A 17,945-nucleotide genomic window follows, 5' to 3' on the forward strand; every position below is an offset into this window, starting at 1 on the left:
GCCTTTACCTCCTCCTCCTCATGCGGGCGGAAGGTACATCGAGCGCCCGGGCCTCTGTCAGGTGGTTGCGCCGCCGCCCCTCGTCGGGCTGCACACAAAGCGGCTCCGCGGGTCCCGCCGCCGCCGCCGCCCGCCCCGGAGCGGCGCTGGGGCTGGCGGTGCCGAGGAGGAGCAGCCGCCGCGGGGGGAGACGCGGGGCGAGTGTGCGCTGGGCGGGGAGACACTGCCGCTCTCCGTCTGGCCGAGGAAGAGCAGCCTCAGAGAAGGCTCCTCCGGGAGCGTGTGCGCCTGTGTCCGCCCGGGACCCCCGCGGCCCACCCGTCCGCACCTAGACCCGGCCGGGTCCGCCGACCCGGACCCGGACGCCCCTTGCAGCGGCGCGCGCCCGGCCGTCCGTGCCCCCAGAAGCTGGCGCTTCGCTCACACACCAGCCGGTCACGCGAGCGGTGCGAGAGCACGCGAGAGCAGGGAGCGCGCCTCGCTCCCTCCCCTTCCTCCGCCGGCCGTGCCTCCGCCTCCCTCGGGCCCGAGGCGGCCGCGCGCGGGGCGGACAGCGCCGCCACCCGGTTGGCGCCAAGACTTGCCGCGCCGAGCGCCCCTGGGAGGATTGAACCCAAAGGGCAAGCAGAGGAGGGGCCCCTGTGGCGGGAAGTGAACCCGGTCCCGGGCGGTCCTGTGAGGGCACACGGGACGAAAGGAGGTTTACGTTACGCCGCGGAGGTGAGTTCATGACTTTTGGGCATCCTGAGAGACTTGACGGAACTGGTGGAAAGATTGTTAATTACTCCGTGAAAACGAACGGATTTCCTCCCCAGGGACGGAATATCTGCAAACTGAGGAAAAGTTTTTACAGTATGGCACAACATAAGCTACTCAGTCTTGCTCCTTCTGACAGCCAACGAAGTTTGCCCTCCCCTCTTTGGATTTCTAAAACTAAAAGTTGCAAAATACGAAAATAGCATCGAGTCTAGTAGTTCTCAAAGAAGGGTCTGACACGTTAGGTTTCCGGACTCCACTCTCAAATCTAGAGAATAAGGATCTCTGAGAGTGGCACACAGAAGTGAGCATGTTTACAAATTAGCTAGATGGTTCTTGTGAATATGGGGAAAAATAAAATTTTTAAAAATGTTCTAAGTATACCCAGCATAACTTTTTCTGCCATACAAAGGAAAACCCAATGCTGCGGGTTTGAGCAGTTTAAAAAAAAAATAAAAAAAAATAAAAAAAGGAAGCAAATGAACCTCAGATGAACATATAACAGAAGACAAAGTTGAAAAAAGAATACAATAATATGAAATAGCATTCAGCTCTTGAAACTGACCACTACCAAAGTTTACAATTATTTTCCATTATTGTTCCTGACGAATATCCATTGGTCTTTTCCACACCCTTTACTCGATCTGAAAAATACTAAAGCTACTGTACTCACTGAATTGTTTTTCAGATATATTACCCAAGGGGTTGATCATCTTGGAATGGAACCCGCCACAGTTGCTGACTTGCTAGGACAGTGCTTTGTTCTTGGACATTTAGAGTAGCAGACAATCCACTGAAGTTCATCTTATCCAAATCATTAAATAGTTCAAAATTCCAAAATCTACTCTCTTATAGGTGCTCCCTCTCAAGGCGGTTTTTTTTGTTTTTGTTTTTGTGGGGTTTTTTAACCCTGTCACATTTAAATGTCAAAAGAATGGCACTTTTAGGGGCACCTGAGTGGCTCAGTCGGTTGAGCATCTGACTTTGGCTCAGGTCGTGATCTTTGGGCTCTGGGTTCGATCCCTGCGTCAGGCTCTGTGCTGAATGCTTGCTCAGAGCCTGGAACTGTTTCGGATTCTGTGTCTCCTTCTCTCTCTGCCCCTCCCCTGCTCACGCTCTGTCTTATTCTGTCTCTCAAAAATAAATAAACATAAAAGATATAAAAAAAAAAAGTGGTGCTTTTCATTTTTATTCTTTCTCTGAAAGAATTTACCCATTATTAGGAGTTTTGTATATGCTCATAAATTTTAATTTTACACAACTTATGACTTTGTTAATATTGTTTGACTTTATGAACTCTCACAAGATAGTAAGTCCTAAGTATTACAACCCATAAATGAATTGAATTTATATAATTCTAAAATTCGGGAATTCTGAAATCTCTGCATTTAACCTCTTTCCTTAAACATTGTTTCTCTTGGAATAAATGAGAAGGGATACGTTTATTTGTGCAGTAATTATTTAAAGTGCCTACTAGCAAGTCTTTGTTTTGGACACTGAGAAAAAAATTGATAATGGAGAGGGGACCAAAATCTCTGCCTTCCCTGGCGGAGCTTAATTCATTTGGGGAGAGATAGACAAGAGTATAAATAAGTTGCAATGGGAAGAAAATGAGTATAGGAAGAATGCAGATCACATCTAGCCTTTTAGGCCTTTTGGTCTTTGGAAGGACTGTGGCTTGTACTATAACTGACATGGGGAATTATTGAAGTGTTTTAAACAGAGAAGTGACATGATATGATTTATGTTTCATGAGCCAGGCAATCTTGGACAAATTACTTAGTCTTTCTGTGCTGTATTTTCCTCATCTGTAAAAGAGGGATAATAGTTTCTATCTCAGAGGATCTTTATGAGCAATAAATAAGTTGACATTTGTAAAGTGCCTAGCATAGTAACTGGTACATACTAAGCTGAACATAATTTTTGTATGTATATATATAATGAAAGAATCATTCTAGCTACTGGGTTGGAAACAACATAGAGATGCAAGTGTAGAAGTAGAGTAGCCAAGTATAAGACAACTACAAAAATCCCAAGGAGAGATGGTAATTAGGGCCAGAAAATAACAGTGAAGATGATGAAAAATGTGACTATACAACATTTGAAAAGTGGCTACTGCAACCAGGGAACTGAATTTTTAATTTAATTTAATTTTAAAATCAAAATAGCCACATATGGCTAGTTACTATTGGTCAATACGGTTCTAGAGTAGAGTTCAGAAAAGTGACAGAAGATGAGGGTGGAAAATAAACTGTTCATACTGAATGCTACAGATGTTGAGCAAGATGATAGTTTAAACGGATGAATTGAGGTAATAAGAGACTAAAGCCGTGCAAAGTGAAAGTGGACTAAGGTAAAAATATAATCAAAGATAAAAGTATTTAAGACATTTAAAGCAGTTTTAAAAATATGTTTAATCCATTTACTTGAAATTACTTATTTGCTTTTCAATTTGAAATGTAACTAGCTAAATCTGTCCTGAGTAATTTCACAAGTTATAAATATGAATCATCCCTGTACCTCTGGTCACATAGATATTAACTATCTGCATAATCACTATGAAACTTGAAAAAAATGGTGCTTTATTTTAGTGTTTTTCTAGATGTCACTGACATCTTGGCTTAGATTTGCTAAAATTTAATAATTTAGCATACAATAATAACATATCTATGGTGAACTAAATAGGTTTGATATGTTTCACGGATGACTGATAAAGACAAAAAATATGAAGTCTGAATCATTTTGATCTAGTATGACCGAGATGTTAATGGTTAACTTGTTTATCATAGTAATTTAAAGACTTCCTTTGAATTTTGTCTAATATCTAGTCTCCATGCACATCCCTCTTCAGTTTAAGCTATGAAGGCTAATCTGCATCATCATTAGTTATATTAGCTTCCTTAAAGTTGTATAATCAAAATTAAATATTATTTAACTAGCAGGGATAACAAACTAAAACTAAATGTTTTCAAAATATGAAAGAAACTAAACAAAATGAGTAAATCTTAGTGACATAATATGACAACTTGTTTGTAATGTTCAAAAGCAAAGCTCAAGGTAGTGGTTACCCCTGAAGTACAAAGGGAAGCAGAGAACCCTGGGGGACAAGATGGGAGAATGAATACACAGGTAGATATATTCCTGTTGAAGCTTTAGTCTTAGGCAGAGTGGTGGCTTCACATATGTTCATTATATGATAAGTGAATGAATGTATGAATGAATAAAGACAATCCTTGTACCAATGAGGGATGTGTTTTTAACCCAAGGATTATGATTAAACGAATTCAGGGCATCTGAGTTTCAGAAGAGAAAAAAAGTAAGAAGATAAACTCAAGAAATTTCAAAAAATGTTTATATTATAATTTAATATTTTTGAAAATGATAGCCCCCAAAGTCAAAAAAATTCTGCACCCCTGATCGTTTTTTTCCCAATTGTGGTAGTAATATGAGAAATTATTTGGAGTTCTATTTTCTCAAATTTCTTCCTTCCTCAAGTTCCTAGTATTAGTACAAAAAATGATTATAGGACTGAACGAATTTTCAGGGCAATTAAACTTTGAACAATCACATTGCAGTATATTTTTATTATGAAGCTTGGGATGTCAGACTCCTGTGTTTTATATGATTAAAATAAAAAAGTAAACTTATGACAAATACTTCTTCACTACAGTAAAGGCAGAAGAGATTCATTTATTGAAATGTATTAGAGAGAGAGACTAATATTACCTCCCCTCCTGCAAACTGCAAACTTAAGAGAGCAGTTCCTATCCCAGCCCTACGTCTTTCTCTCTCTCTCTCTCTCTCTCTCTCTCTCTCTCTCTCTCTCTCTCACACACACACACACACACACACAGAGCTGACTGAGCACACAGTGACACCTGAACCAAGAAAATGTAGTCTGTAGAATGAGTTGAGCCAAACAAAATATCATGAGACAAGCTGTGAATTATATCATTGAAAACAGTAACAATCTTTAGCTCTCTACATAAGTGTGGGCTAAGGAAACCTAACTTGTCCTAATTTTTGTCTTCATTGTTCTGTTTTCTTGGACTCCCCCCAAGAATTGTTTCCTTACAGTAAAATTTATTTAACTTGAGGTAATTTGAGTAAATTTCTGATCTTTCACCACCAAATATGACCTGATTTAGAATTAATAATTGGACTTCATGGAATCTTAATCATGATCCATGAACCTAGCTTTACTGAATCAAATAGTACCCACCCAAATCCATGTCCACCTGGAACCTCAAAGTATAATCTTATTTGGAAGTAGGTTCTTTGCAGGTATAGTTAGTTAAAATGAAGTAATACTAGATTACAGTGGCCCCTAAATCCAATGACTGGTATTTTTATAAGAAGATATGCAGAGAAGAAGGCCAGGTGACAATAGAGATTGGCATGATATAGCTACAAGCCAAGGAATGCTTAGGATGACCAGCGAACACAGGAAGCAAAGAAAGAGGCAAGGAAGGATACTTCCCTTGAGTCTTCAGAGGGATTACGGCCTTGCTGACATCTTAATTTTGGACTTCTGGCCTCCAAAACAGTAAGAGAATGAATTTATATTCTTTTCAGCCTCTGTGTTTGTGGTACTTTGTTACAGCAGCTCTAGGAAACTAATATACCAGCCATGTGTAAAATTTACCTTAAAGGAGATTGGTTAGTATTTTACCTTCTGAGAGACAAATTTCATCACCCTCATTTTTGGATCTAATCCTTTGCTTTTGAAAGAGACCTGTAGAACATTTATAAAGCTGTGACCAATAGTTTATCTTATTTCTACATTTTCCTCAATTGTACTAAGTTTGTGAGCCTCAATTAATCTATAGAATCTGCATTTTCATTTTCCATTTTCTCACATTCTTACAAAATAAGAACAATATGCAAGCAAATATTTAAATAAATATACAACTATGATGGAGAAACTGCAAAAATGGAACTGTTGGTTGGCAACCAGCTTCACCAAGTACTCATTTGTTGGCTCATCTGCAAAAGTCCAAAAGTGGAATTTTGAAAGCAGTTTAGAAATGAGAATGTATAGGGGCACCTGGGTGACTTAGTCGGTTAAGCGTCCGACTTTCGCTCCGGTCATGATCTCACGGTTCGTGGGTTCGAGCCCCGCATCGGGCTCTGTGCTGACTGCCAGCTCAGAGCCTGGAGCCTGTTTCAGTCTGTGACTCCCTCTCTCTCTGACCCTCCCCTGCTCGCGCTGTCTCTCTCTCTCTCTCTCCTAGAAATAAAAAAAAAAAAAAAAGAAATGAGAATGTATAACGTACTAAACAAGGTTGTGTAGAATCAAGTAATTCTAAGTGCAATATTTTCTATGACTTCTAACCATCAAATGTCATTATAATAATAACCATGGCAGATTGTAAGAAGAAATAGCAGAACTTCAAATTTCTGGTTAAAGTGGAAATGTAACCACATTAGAACTGGTAGCCAGCACTATCTGACTTGTCCAAGGAATGTGCCAAGAATTTACACAACTTTTGCCTTCTGAATTTCTTCAAGTAATTCCAGAAACTGAATAGTTCTTGGACTATAGGCTACCTAGATAGATACTGTTTTGAAAAAAAAACTCTTCAGAGTTCAATTATGCGTAGACCTAACCAGACACTAAAGAAAATTAAGCAGTGAATCTGCAGGAAACATAATAAGAGCTGTTTCACCATCTAATCATAACTGAGATTCATCATGATTTTCAGGGGACAGGAAGTTTCCTGTTAATTGAATTCTTTGACAAATTGAAACTCAACCAGAAAACTTTTCTGTCCACTCCATTGAAAATATTTCTGGAATATATCAGTTATCTTTTTAGTCTTTAAAAAGGATAGTGAACACAATGGAAGAATCTTTGGTGTTTGAATGTACCCAATGCCTCAAGGCTGTCAATCTGAAAGCCACTTTAAATTTCAAAACTATTGGTGGGATGCCTGGGTGGCTCAGTCGATTAAGCCACAGGTCATGATCTCACGGTTCGTGGGTTTGAGCCCCGCTTCAGGCTCTGTGTTGACAGCTAGCTCAGAGCCTGGATCCTGCTTCAGATTCTGTGTCTCCCTCTCTCTGACCCTCCCCTGCTCACGCTGTCTCTCTCTCTCCTAGAAATAAATAAAAATATTTTTTAAAAAAGTATAAATGAATAAATAAATTTCAAAATTATTGGTATAGAATCAGTGATTGATTGAGCTAAACACATGCTGAGACTAGAACTTTCCATGGAAGTTACTTTTGTCTCTACATGTATTTTAAAATACATGTTAAGAACCTTTGGGTTTTGATACATTAAACTACTTAGCACTTACTATCTGGCAGATAAATGTTGAGGATGCAGAGATGGACAAGATATTGTCCCTGAATGCAACAGGCAATTTGAAGTTTTATTGTGTTTTCATGGTAACATTATCATTATCTATCATCTATCTATCTATCTCTTAAGTTAGTGTTAGTTTCCTCTCTTCCTTGCAATCAAAGGGAACTAACATCAATAATTATAATAATAACAATTGTAGCCAATATTTTTTAAGCCCCTACTAGGTGCCAGGGACTATGCTAAGCACTTTAGGTACTTTATCTCATTAGATGTAGATTTTTTTCTGTCACATTAAAAAATAAGTTTGTTTTCCTAACTTAAATATTTTGGAACCATTTTTTCTGAACAACTTTTTCAAGTTGTTCACAACTTTCAAGTACATGAAAGTGTGAAGAAAGGCAAAAGCATATATCCCATAACCTCATGTACTTTCCAAGCTTTCTGAAAAAGTTTGTTCAGATAGATAGACTAATTGATGATAGATAGAATGATAAATAGATCAATAGATAGATAAACAAGGTAGTATCTTAGGGAACCCAAGAGCAGAATTACAGCTATGCCGCAAGAAAGGAATGGAAGTAAAAACTGAAAATCATCAGGATACAGTCTACTTTTTTCTGAACACTTGCTGCATTCTTGCTCTTTGAAGAGATACCTTTCTTTGCTTTTCAGTTTACCTGGGATGCAGAAAAGAACCATCCCTCATCTTCTGATTCTAGATCTCTTCATCTTAGATCAGCCCAGACTATACTAGAATTTCTTAGTCCAAATCCCAAATGCTAAATACAACAGATTTAATTCTGTTTTCTTTTTCCCATAGCATTTATCATCAAGCAAACTAAATTATTTATTTATTTATTATTTTTTATTGTTTATGGTTTGTCTTTCTAGGTGCCCATGTCTGGTCTAATCAGCTGGAGCTAGATGGGCAGGGTCATGTCTAAAATGGACCTTTAATATAGTTGTGCTGTTGTGAAGGAACATATGCACCCCAACGTTTATAATAGCAATATCGACAATAGCCAAAATATGGAAATAACCCAAATGTCCACTGACAGATGAATGGATAAAGAGGATGTGGTATACATACAATGGAGTATTACTCAGCAATCAAAAAGAATGAAATCTTGCCATTTGCAACAGTGTGGATGGAACTAGAGTGTATTATGTTAAGTGAAATTAGTCAGAGAAAGACAAATATCATTATGTCTTCATTCATATGTGGAATTTAAGATATAAAACAGATGAACATAAGGGAAGGGAAGCAAAAATAATATAAAAACAAGGAGGTGGACAAAACATAAGAAACTCTTAAATATAGAGAACAAACAGGGTTGTTGGAGGGTTGTGAGTGGGGGATGGGCTAAATGGGCAAGGGGCATTAAAGAGGACACTTGCTGGGATGAGCACAGGCTGTTATATGTCGAGAATGAATCACTGGATTCTACTCCTGAAATCATTACAGCACTATATGCTAACTAACTTGGATGTCAATTAAAATCTAATAGTAATAAATAAAAATAAAAATAAAATAAAATAAAATGTACCTTTAGGTGAGCCACTACTAATGAACTGGGAGACCAATATCAATTTATTTCTAGAGTTAAGGAAGGATCACTGGATCATGGACTAGGCATACCCTCCAAAAGATCTCCACCAAAGTTTTACCTCTCTTAAAGTAGTGCCACAATAATGTTCTTTATATTTACACACACACAAATGCAAAGTTCCCAATGTACCCACCAATCTATAAAAAAAATCTCCATTAGTATTGAATTCAATTATTTAAACGTAATTTTCAGAGTTTTGACTTCTTTAATCTTAAAATATGAATAGATTATTCACATTTTAATAAATAATATTAATATATATTAATAAGTTCAAAATTATAACAGTATTTTTTCATAAAATGAAACAGAAAGCTGTTATCTACAAGAAACTCCATTTTTGTCCCTGATCTGCCTCCCTGTTTGTCTCACTCCTAGTGTAGCAGGACAGACATTCTTTTCCTCTCTCTATGCTGTTCCCTTACTAGGGCATAGCACATCGCATGGGGAACAGAAGGGCATTTGGCAATGATGTGACTGAATGCCAAGAAAGAGACAGAAACCCTCTTGGAATATTAACACATTGGGAGAGGTCAGTCTTGTAATGTGGAAAGTCTGATTGTCTGTACTCCACTGATAGGGTCTCATACACCCCAGGTCTCATCTAAAGTAGCATAGAGCTGTCTGGCTCACAGCTTGTGCCACCGGTGAAGAAGAGATAGAATCCTGGGGAAAGGGTGCAGGTGCAGGGAGAGAGAAGGAAAGAAAGGGAAGGGCCAAAGGTGAAGATGCATTTTCTTTGTTAGCAGTGAAAGGGGTAGCCAACTAGGGCAGCACAGTGGGCCTAGATGGCAGGACCCCTGCCCATTGATGGTTGGGGAGGCTGATAGGAAAAAAGGAGAAGATGGGGTGCCGGAGTGGCTCAGTTAAGCATCAGACTCTCGATTTTGGCTCAGGTCATTATCTCTCAGTTGTGAGATGGAGCCCTGTGTCAGGCTCTGCATTGGCCCTGCACTCGGTGTGAAACCTGGTTAAGATTCTCTCTCTCCCTCTACCTCTGACTCCCCTCTGCTCTTTGTTCTCTCTCTCTAAAAACAACAAAACAAAACAAAAAAAACACTAGAGGAACCCTTTCTAAAGCCTAACTCCCTTGTGACTCTTGAGTTAGGAGATCCAACACTAGCTTGAAGCAAAGCACTGTTGTACATATTCTGCTACAATATAAATTGTGTGAGTGCAGGGATACTTTTTTGTTCACAGCTGTGTGTGAAACACCTAGAACAGTGCCTGGCTCCTATAGGCACTCAATAAATATTTGTTCAATTGAATCAAAACCTCCTGAACTATGTGTGTATGTGTGACTGGCTAACAATATGGTTGTTTGATATTGGATATACCTCTTCTGCTTTCCCTATTCAAGGTATAGTTCTGGTATTTCACTAGAAATGAACTAGTACAGGGGCACCTGGGTGGCTCAGTTGGTTAAGTGTCCAACATCAGCTCAGATAATGATCTCACAGTTTATGAGTTCAAGCCCCATGTCAGACTCTGTGTTGACAGCTTGCAGCCTGGAGCCTGCTTCGGATTCTGTGTCTTCCTCTCTGTCTGCCCCTCTCTTGCTCATTCTGTGCATTAAAAACAAACAAACAAACAAACAAAAGAAATGAACTAGTACATTTATCAAATGATGTACTAAGGAGAGGAAGGAGATACTTTACAACCAGTTGTAATTTTAGACTTTCACTGTTATTTTCCTTGGCTCCATTCCAGACATAGGAAAAATTAGGGCCAACATGGGGTAACATTATATTTTCTCAATATTACTTAACATTTTTTTAATATAGAAAAAATTTAAGTGTAGAATTTACTGCTCTCTTCTCCCCTTTTTACATTATTTATCCAATCATATCAACTCTGAAATGGACTGGCTTGGCCGAAGACCCAGGAGAAATAGGAGAGTGTTATATACTGACTTTAAATAAGCTTTAGGGGCACTTGGGTGGCTCAGTCGGTTGAGCGTCTGACTTCGGCTCAGATCATGATCTCACGGTTTGTGGGTTCGAGCCCTGTGTCGGGCTCTGTGCTGACAGCTAGCTCAAAGCCTGGAGTCTGCTTCTGATTCTGTATCTCCCTCTCTCTCTGACCCTCCCCTGCTCATGCTGTCTCTCTCTCTCTCTCTCTCAGAAATAAATAAAAAACATTAATAAAAAATTTTTTTAAATACCATAGCTTTCATTATGCATAAGAATATAGCAATGTAGGTAAATAAATAACTTTTATTATATTTGAATATGAAATTACATAGACAGGATCAGGGGTATTTTATTATTCAGTCAACTGAACTGTTTTAAGGTTTGAGTCTATTAAGTCTATCACTTAGAGTTTCTCTGAAACTCTAAGAAGCTCTGGAGTGGAGTTTTGGAGTTTTCCAACAAAATTTCCTTGGCCTAATAACTTATAAGGTTATTGCAACGAAATGGTTATTTTAGTGTTTGTTCATAATGCACCCCCACAGAAGGATGAGAGACGTTTCATGGAGGGTTTGACTTGAAAAAAAAAATCTCTTACTGTATCTACCAAGGGTTTGTTACTGACTCAGATGTGTCAATCCTGTCTGTCCTCTTAGGATAAACTTTCTCACCAGGAGCTCCTTTCACTTTCTTGCAAAAAAGGATTCCTTTAACTTTTCCCGCCAGTTTACTAGGTATCTCCACACATATATACAGTGGACAAAACTTGGACTGAGGCTGGGAACCCATCATCATTATCACTATCTTACCCTCTGTGTAATTCTTTATAGTTTAAAAAGTACTTTCCCATCCAGTATATTGTTCAATGCCATCAACAACCCCATGAGGTAGGCAGAGATGGATTTACCATGAAACTAATGAAGTTCAAGTTTCAGCACCGCCTGAGAAGGACCTTAGCAGATTCATACAGTTATAAGATTTTGTTGCAAAATTTATAACAATGGATTAAGACTACTTCACTATCCACTCTGACTACCCTCTTTAGTATCTCCTTCATGTGGGGAGGCACTGGTGTGTCCTTAGGCATTTTTGGAATCCAGCTTAGTTTGGATACATTTAGTTTAGATTTAGTGGAATGCATTTATGTACTTTGAAATCACTTTTGTGTTAAGTTATTGTCAGTTGCCTCAATGTAGGAATGGCTTCCAGGAATTCTCCTACTGCACACTGTTAATGAATGTTGACAATGCAGAGTATTTAAGATTTGTCACTGCACAAGAGATCTTCAGATGCCACGTAATCTTGTACCTCATACACGAAAGAAACTTGACGGGGATTTCCCAAATGTAATAACGATTCTAAAACTTTATATGTCATTACCAGAAACAGTTGTAGAGCCAAAATAAATATTTTAAAATGACAAATAGGAAAAATTTTTTGAATAACCAAATTAGAGAGAAGACTAGAAGATTACTTTTTCATTCCCTGTGTAGAAAATAATGTTACAGGGGCATTTGGGTGACTCAGTCAGTTAAGCAACACCTTTGGCTCAGGTTATGATCTCATGGTTTGTGAGTTTGAGCCCTGAGTCAGGCTCTCTGCTGACAGCACAGAGCCTGGAGCCTGCTTTGATTCTCTGGCTCCCTCTCTCTCTGCCTCGCCCTCCCTGCCCAACTTTGTGTGTGTGTGTGTGTGTGTGTGTGTGTGTGTGTGTGTGTGCATTCTCTCTCTCTCTCAGAAATCAATAAATATACTTAAAAGATATTTAAAAAAAGAAAATAATATTACAAACCTGATGAACACCAGGTGACGTAAGGAATTGTTAAATCACTATATTGTACACCTGAAACTAATAGAACACTGTATGTACACTAACTGAATTAAAATTAAAACTTAAAGGGGGGCCTGGGTGGCTCAGCCGGTTAAGCTTCCAACTTCGGCTCAGGTCATGATCTCAGGATTCATGGGCTCAAGCCCTGCGTCGGGCTCAGTGCTGACAGCTCAGAGCTTGGAGCCTGCTTCAGATTCTGTGTCTCCCTCTCTCTGACCCTCCCCTTGCTCATGCTGTCTCTCTCTCTCTCTCAGAAATAAATTTAAAAAATAAATAAAATAAACTAAAACTTAAAAAGGGAAATAATATTACAAAACCATTGTCATATAAAAAGGTGGTCAAAGATCACCAAGTGTTTTGAAAATGAGAACATGGAAATATGGAGAGATTCATTCATTTGGCTGTTTGTTACTCCACAAATATTTATGATTTGCCTGCTATATTTTCAAGAATGGTGATGGGGGCTGGGAATAGAACAGAGAGCACACATAAATTGTCCCCGACATTGAGATAGTCATAAGTCGAAGGTGGAGAAGTCCCTTACAAGTATTAATATCAATAATTATTTGTTTATAATTAGGATAATTGTGATAAAGAGAAGGGCCAGATGTTCTGAAAGCTAACCTAAGTCTTGGGTTTTAGGGGAGGTTTCCTTGGAAAAAAAGAGTATGAAAACTGTAGGAATAATCCAGAGTAAAGGGGGAAGAAAGAATATTCTACTCAAGGGGAAGAATAGCAACAAGGGCCCTGAGGTGGAAACGTACAGTATTTGTTGATGTCAAAGGAACCAGTGTAGCTAGCTTGTCATATTAGTGGGCAAAGTGGTGAATGAGTCCAACAGATTGCTTTGCCTGTTCTAAAACTTCACATGAATGAAATTTAAAGTATATCCTAAATTTACTCTAATTTTCATATATGGCTTCTTATATGACTTCTTTAACTCAGCATGAGGTTTTTAAATTTAATCCATGCTGTCGCATATATTTGTGTCTGTTGCTGAAGATTATTCTGCTGTAAGGATATACTACAAGTTATCCATTTACCTCTTGATGGACATTTGAGTTATTTATAGGTTTTGTTCATTAAGAAGAGAGCTGCTCTGAACATTTTTGTATAAGAGATGTGATATTTTTAGCCTACTGTTTTTCCCACCTCACTGCAGTATAGACCCAAGAATATGCCGTGTGTTGCGCAAAAGTTTTAGTGAAAGTGGAAAGCACAGTTCAATACCCACCTGTTCCTTTTGTTGACCTCATGTAGGTGCTTGGGGTCTAGAGTCTACAGATAAGAAGATCTGGGTCAGGTAATTCAACACGGACATGGGAGCCGCCTGGCCCGAGTTCCACATTTACAACATCTGATACATGAACCATACTTTGAGAGGGAGAATGTCCAGATTGGAAAGTATTCTTAATGGTGCCTGAAGGTGGGGGACCGCTCTTGTCTACACACCCTCTAGTCTAAACAGGAATACGTAACTACCTAAGAGACTATTTATCCCCTGCCAAGTGATTTAATCTTACTTCCCCTTGTCCCTTTCTTATTTCACCTAAAGGACTGACCTGATAGCCATGCTCTGTAACTCTAGCTTTTCTGTATAACCCCTTGGTACTTTTAGTGTATCTGCATATTCAGCAGAAGCAGTCCTGGCAATAAAACAATTCCTGTGAAGAGCCTGCTATGCAAAGCCAACTGCTACTCCCTTGTGCTTCTCTCTCTGATTGCTCCAATTTTAGCCACTGTATCTGTGACTTTAAATTGAAGTACAACACTGTACAAGCACAACAATATTAAGAATATCAGTTTGGGGTAATTTTTTATTTCTGTAGGTAAACAAAGATGGTATTTAAAAATTTTTTTAAGTTTATTTATTTTTTGAGAGACAGAGAGAGGCCGGGCATGAGCAGGATAGGGGCAGAGAGAGAGGGAAACACAGAATCCGAAGCAGGCTCCAGCCTCTGAGCTGTCAGCACAGAACCCAACAAGGAGCTTGAACTTATGAACCCAAGATCATGACCTGAGGCAAGGTCAGATGCTTAACCGATTGAACCACCCAGGTGCCCCAAAAATGGTATTTGGAAGCACTGTTTTTTCATTTGAGAAGAAACTTATCTTTCTTGCAGGAATTTTCTTTCCAGAGAGGATTTCTATACCCTTTTAATATTTTACATTCTTTTTGTTTCTGCTGGATTGCTTCTATATTTTATGCTTTTTTTGTTGTTGTTGTTAGCTCAAAGTCAATATCTCACCTCAGCCTCCTAGATAATTCATTGTTTTTACACATTTAAGTAGTGCTGCCTATCTTTTCATCTTCTCTGTTCCCTAGATTTCCCTCAAGTGGATCTTTCTGGGGTACTGGCAGTGTTTTTCCTTTCAGCCTTTCCTTCTTAGCCTCTAACTACCCACTTTAGTATACTAAGTAATAAGGAGAGCTTCTTTATCTGGTAATACTGTGAACTGTTAACTCGAAAAACCTCCCTACAAAATATGTTGAAGAGATGCATAAAATATAACAAACATTATCTTATTTTATTAAAAATATAATTATAATAAATAAAAATTATTTTCAATAATTTTTATTTATATTTTTATTTATTGAAAAAATAAATAATTTTTAAATCAATTTTTTATTTTTAAATATTTTTAGAGAGAGCACAGAGCTGGAGAGAGGAGCAAAGGGAAAGAGAGAGAGAGACAGAGAGAGACAGAGAGAGAGTCTTAAGCAGGCTCCATGCTAAGCCTGATGCACAACTGGATCCCATGACCCTGGGATCATGACCTGAGCAGAAATAAAGAGTCCATAGCTCAAGCGACTGATGCATACAGGTGGCTTAAATTTTTTTTTAATTTAATGCTTTATTTATTTATTTATTTATTATTTTTATTTATTTTTTATTTTATTTTATTTTTTTACAAATAGTTTATTGTCAAGTTGGTTTCCATATAACACCCAGTGCTCATCCCCACAAGTGCCCTCCTCCATGCCCATCCCCCCCTCCCCCCCACATCCATCAGTCCTCAGTTTGTTTTCAGCATTCAAGAGTCTCTCATGGTTTGCCTCTCTCCCTCTCTCCCACTATTTTCCCCCTTCTTCTCCCCCATGGTCCTCTGTTAAGTTCCTCCTAATCCTCCTATACATGCAAACATATGATATTTGTCCTTCTCTGCCTGACTTATTTCACTCAGCATAACACCCTCAAGGTCCATCCATGGTGCTACACATGGCCAGATTTCATTCTTTCTCATTGCCACCTAGTATTCCATCGTATAGATAAACCACATCTTCTTGATCCATTCGTCCGTTAATGGACACTTAGGGTCTTTCCATGTTTTGGCTATTGTGGAGAGTGCTGCTATGAACATTGGGGTACATGTGCCTCTATGCATCAGCACTCCTGTATCCCTTGGGTAAATTCCTAGCAGTGCTATTGCTGGGTCATAGGGGAGTTCTATCATTAAATTTTTGAGGACCCTCCACACTCTTTTCCAGAGGGGCTGCACCAGTTTACCTTCCCACCAACAGTGTAGGAGGGTGCCCATTTCTCCACATCTTCACCAGCATCTAGAGTTCTCTGATTTGCTCATTTTAGCCACTCTGACTGGTGTGAGGTGGTATCTCAGTGTGGTTTTGATTTGTATTTCCCTGATGAGGAGAGATGCTGAGCATTGTTTCATTTGTCTGTTGACCATCTGGATGCCCTCTTTGGAGAAGTGTCTGTTCATATCTTCTGCCCATTTCTTCACTGGGTTGTTTGTCTTTTGGGTGTGGAGTTTGGTGAGTTCCTTATAGATTCTGGATATTAACCCTTTATCTGATATGTCGTTTGCAACTATCTTTTCCCATTCTGTCAGTTGCCTGTTAGTTTTATGGATTGTTTCCTTGCTTTATTTATTTTTGAGAGAGCACAACCAGGGAGGAGCATAGGGAGAGGGAGAGGGATCTGAAGTTGGCTCTATGCTGACAAAAGTGAGCCAGATGTGGGCCTTGAACTAAGGAACTGTGAGATTGTAACCTGAGCCAAAGATGGATGCTCAACCAACTGAGCCCCCAGGTGCCCCTAAAAAAGATTTTTTTTGATGCTTATTCATTTTTGAGAGAGAGACAGACACAGAGCATGAGCAGGGAGGGGCAGAAAGAGAGGGAGACACAGGATCTGAAGCACGCTCCAGGTTCTAAGTTGTCAGCACAAAGCCGCACACAGAGCTGGAACCCATGGAACTCAAGACCTTGACCTGAACCAAACTTGGATGCTTAACCAGCTGAGCCACCCAAGTGCCCCCAAACATTATTTGAAATGAAGAGCTAAGCTAGCAAGAAGGTAGATGTAATAAACTTGTGTAATGGCCACAAATTCCTCCCATTCCAATATGCATGTCCCTTTGTGTGACTGTTCTCCTACTTGTCTCAAGAGATAGCCTACTTCCCTCACCTTTTAAACCTGGACTGCCCTTGATTTCTAACACCAACCAATGTGCTGCAATACAACTCTATTCTAATGCTGACTATCTGGAGTTAAATCTATGGATTAAAGGGCATAATCTCCAACAAGACTGCCTCACTTTCTAAAGTGGATGCTAGTTGCAAGTGAAGTCCCCTATCTATCTGCGTTTCTGACCAACTATCTATAAAATCAGGGGAGGGGTGGTTCCCATGACTCCTCCCAATCTGGTTCAATAATTCATTAGTATGACTGTGGAACTCAGAACACTGCTGTACTTACAATGACAGTTTTGTTGTAAAGGATACTAATCAGGACCAGCCAAATGAAGAGACATATTAGTTCATTTATAGTAATGGGTAAGTGTTACTTGAGAGCCCAAACCAAAAAAGGTAAAACCAGAGCAGTAGTCAAGTGACCTCTCATTCAGGTACCCCTGGACCAAGGCTTGGTGGAGTTTTCCCATCTTGCTAACCATGGGGCTTAGGGTTTTAACAAGGCTTTGACATCTCATGAGGTAGGAAGCTGAGGTAAAGTCCCCTTAAGAAAGTCAAGACTTTCAAAGGCTACTCTAGGTGACAGGTAAACTAAGAAAAGCTCTGCTTCTTGGCATAGGGAAAGGACAAGAAAGCTTGTCTGCCTTTGCCTAGGATCTAGACAGTAAAAAGGAAGTATTCTGTTCGAATTTATAGCTACTAACCTAATCTGTCCACACTTAAATTTGGAATTTGAATGTATACCATCAGTCTATTACTATCAGTCTGGGAACTCCCAGTTAGAATTTACATAAAAAATGGTCTGTGGGTGACACAATCATCTATATAAAAAATCCTAAGGAATCTACAAAGAAGTCCTAATTCTATAAGTGATGTCAACAAACTCTCAAGATATGAGGTCTATACACAAAGTCAGTTGTAGTTCACATTAGCAATAAACAATTGGAAATTAAAAAATTTAAACACCATTTGCAGTAGAACCAAAAACCACGAAATAGAAACAAATTTAACAAAGTATGTGCAAGACCTGTACAGTGAAAATTACAAAACTATTCTGAGAAAAATTGATTACCTGAGTAAATAGAGAGAGATACTG

At 39.1% G+C, this 17,945-nt stretch overlaps 1 protein-coding gene across 1 annotated transcript in view; it reads right to left on the bottom strand.

The window, feature by feature from the left end:
• PDS5A (PDS5 cohesin associated factor A) overlaps window positions 1–454 on the bottom strand; it is a 138,029-nt gene extending 137,575 nt beyond the window's left edge. Inside the window, exon 1 of the mRNA XM_039226984.1 lies at window positions 9–454. The gene's annotated coding sequence lies outside the window, so the exon portion shown is untranslated. The remainder of the gene's footprint in view (window positions 1–8) is intronic.
• Between the last annotated feature and the right edge of the window lie 17,491 nt (window positions 455–17,945).

The sequence above is a fragment of the Hyaena hyaena genome, unplaced genomic scaffold, assembly GCF_003009895.1.
Source record: "Hyaena hyaena isolate Hyena2069 unplaced genomic scaffold, ASM300989v1 scaffold_24, whole genome shotgun sequence".
Taxonomy (NCBI): Eukaryota; Metazoa; Chordata; class Mammalia; order Carnivora; family Hyaenidae; genus Hyaena; species Hyaena hyaena.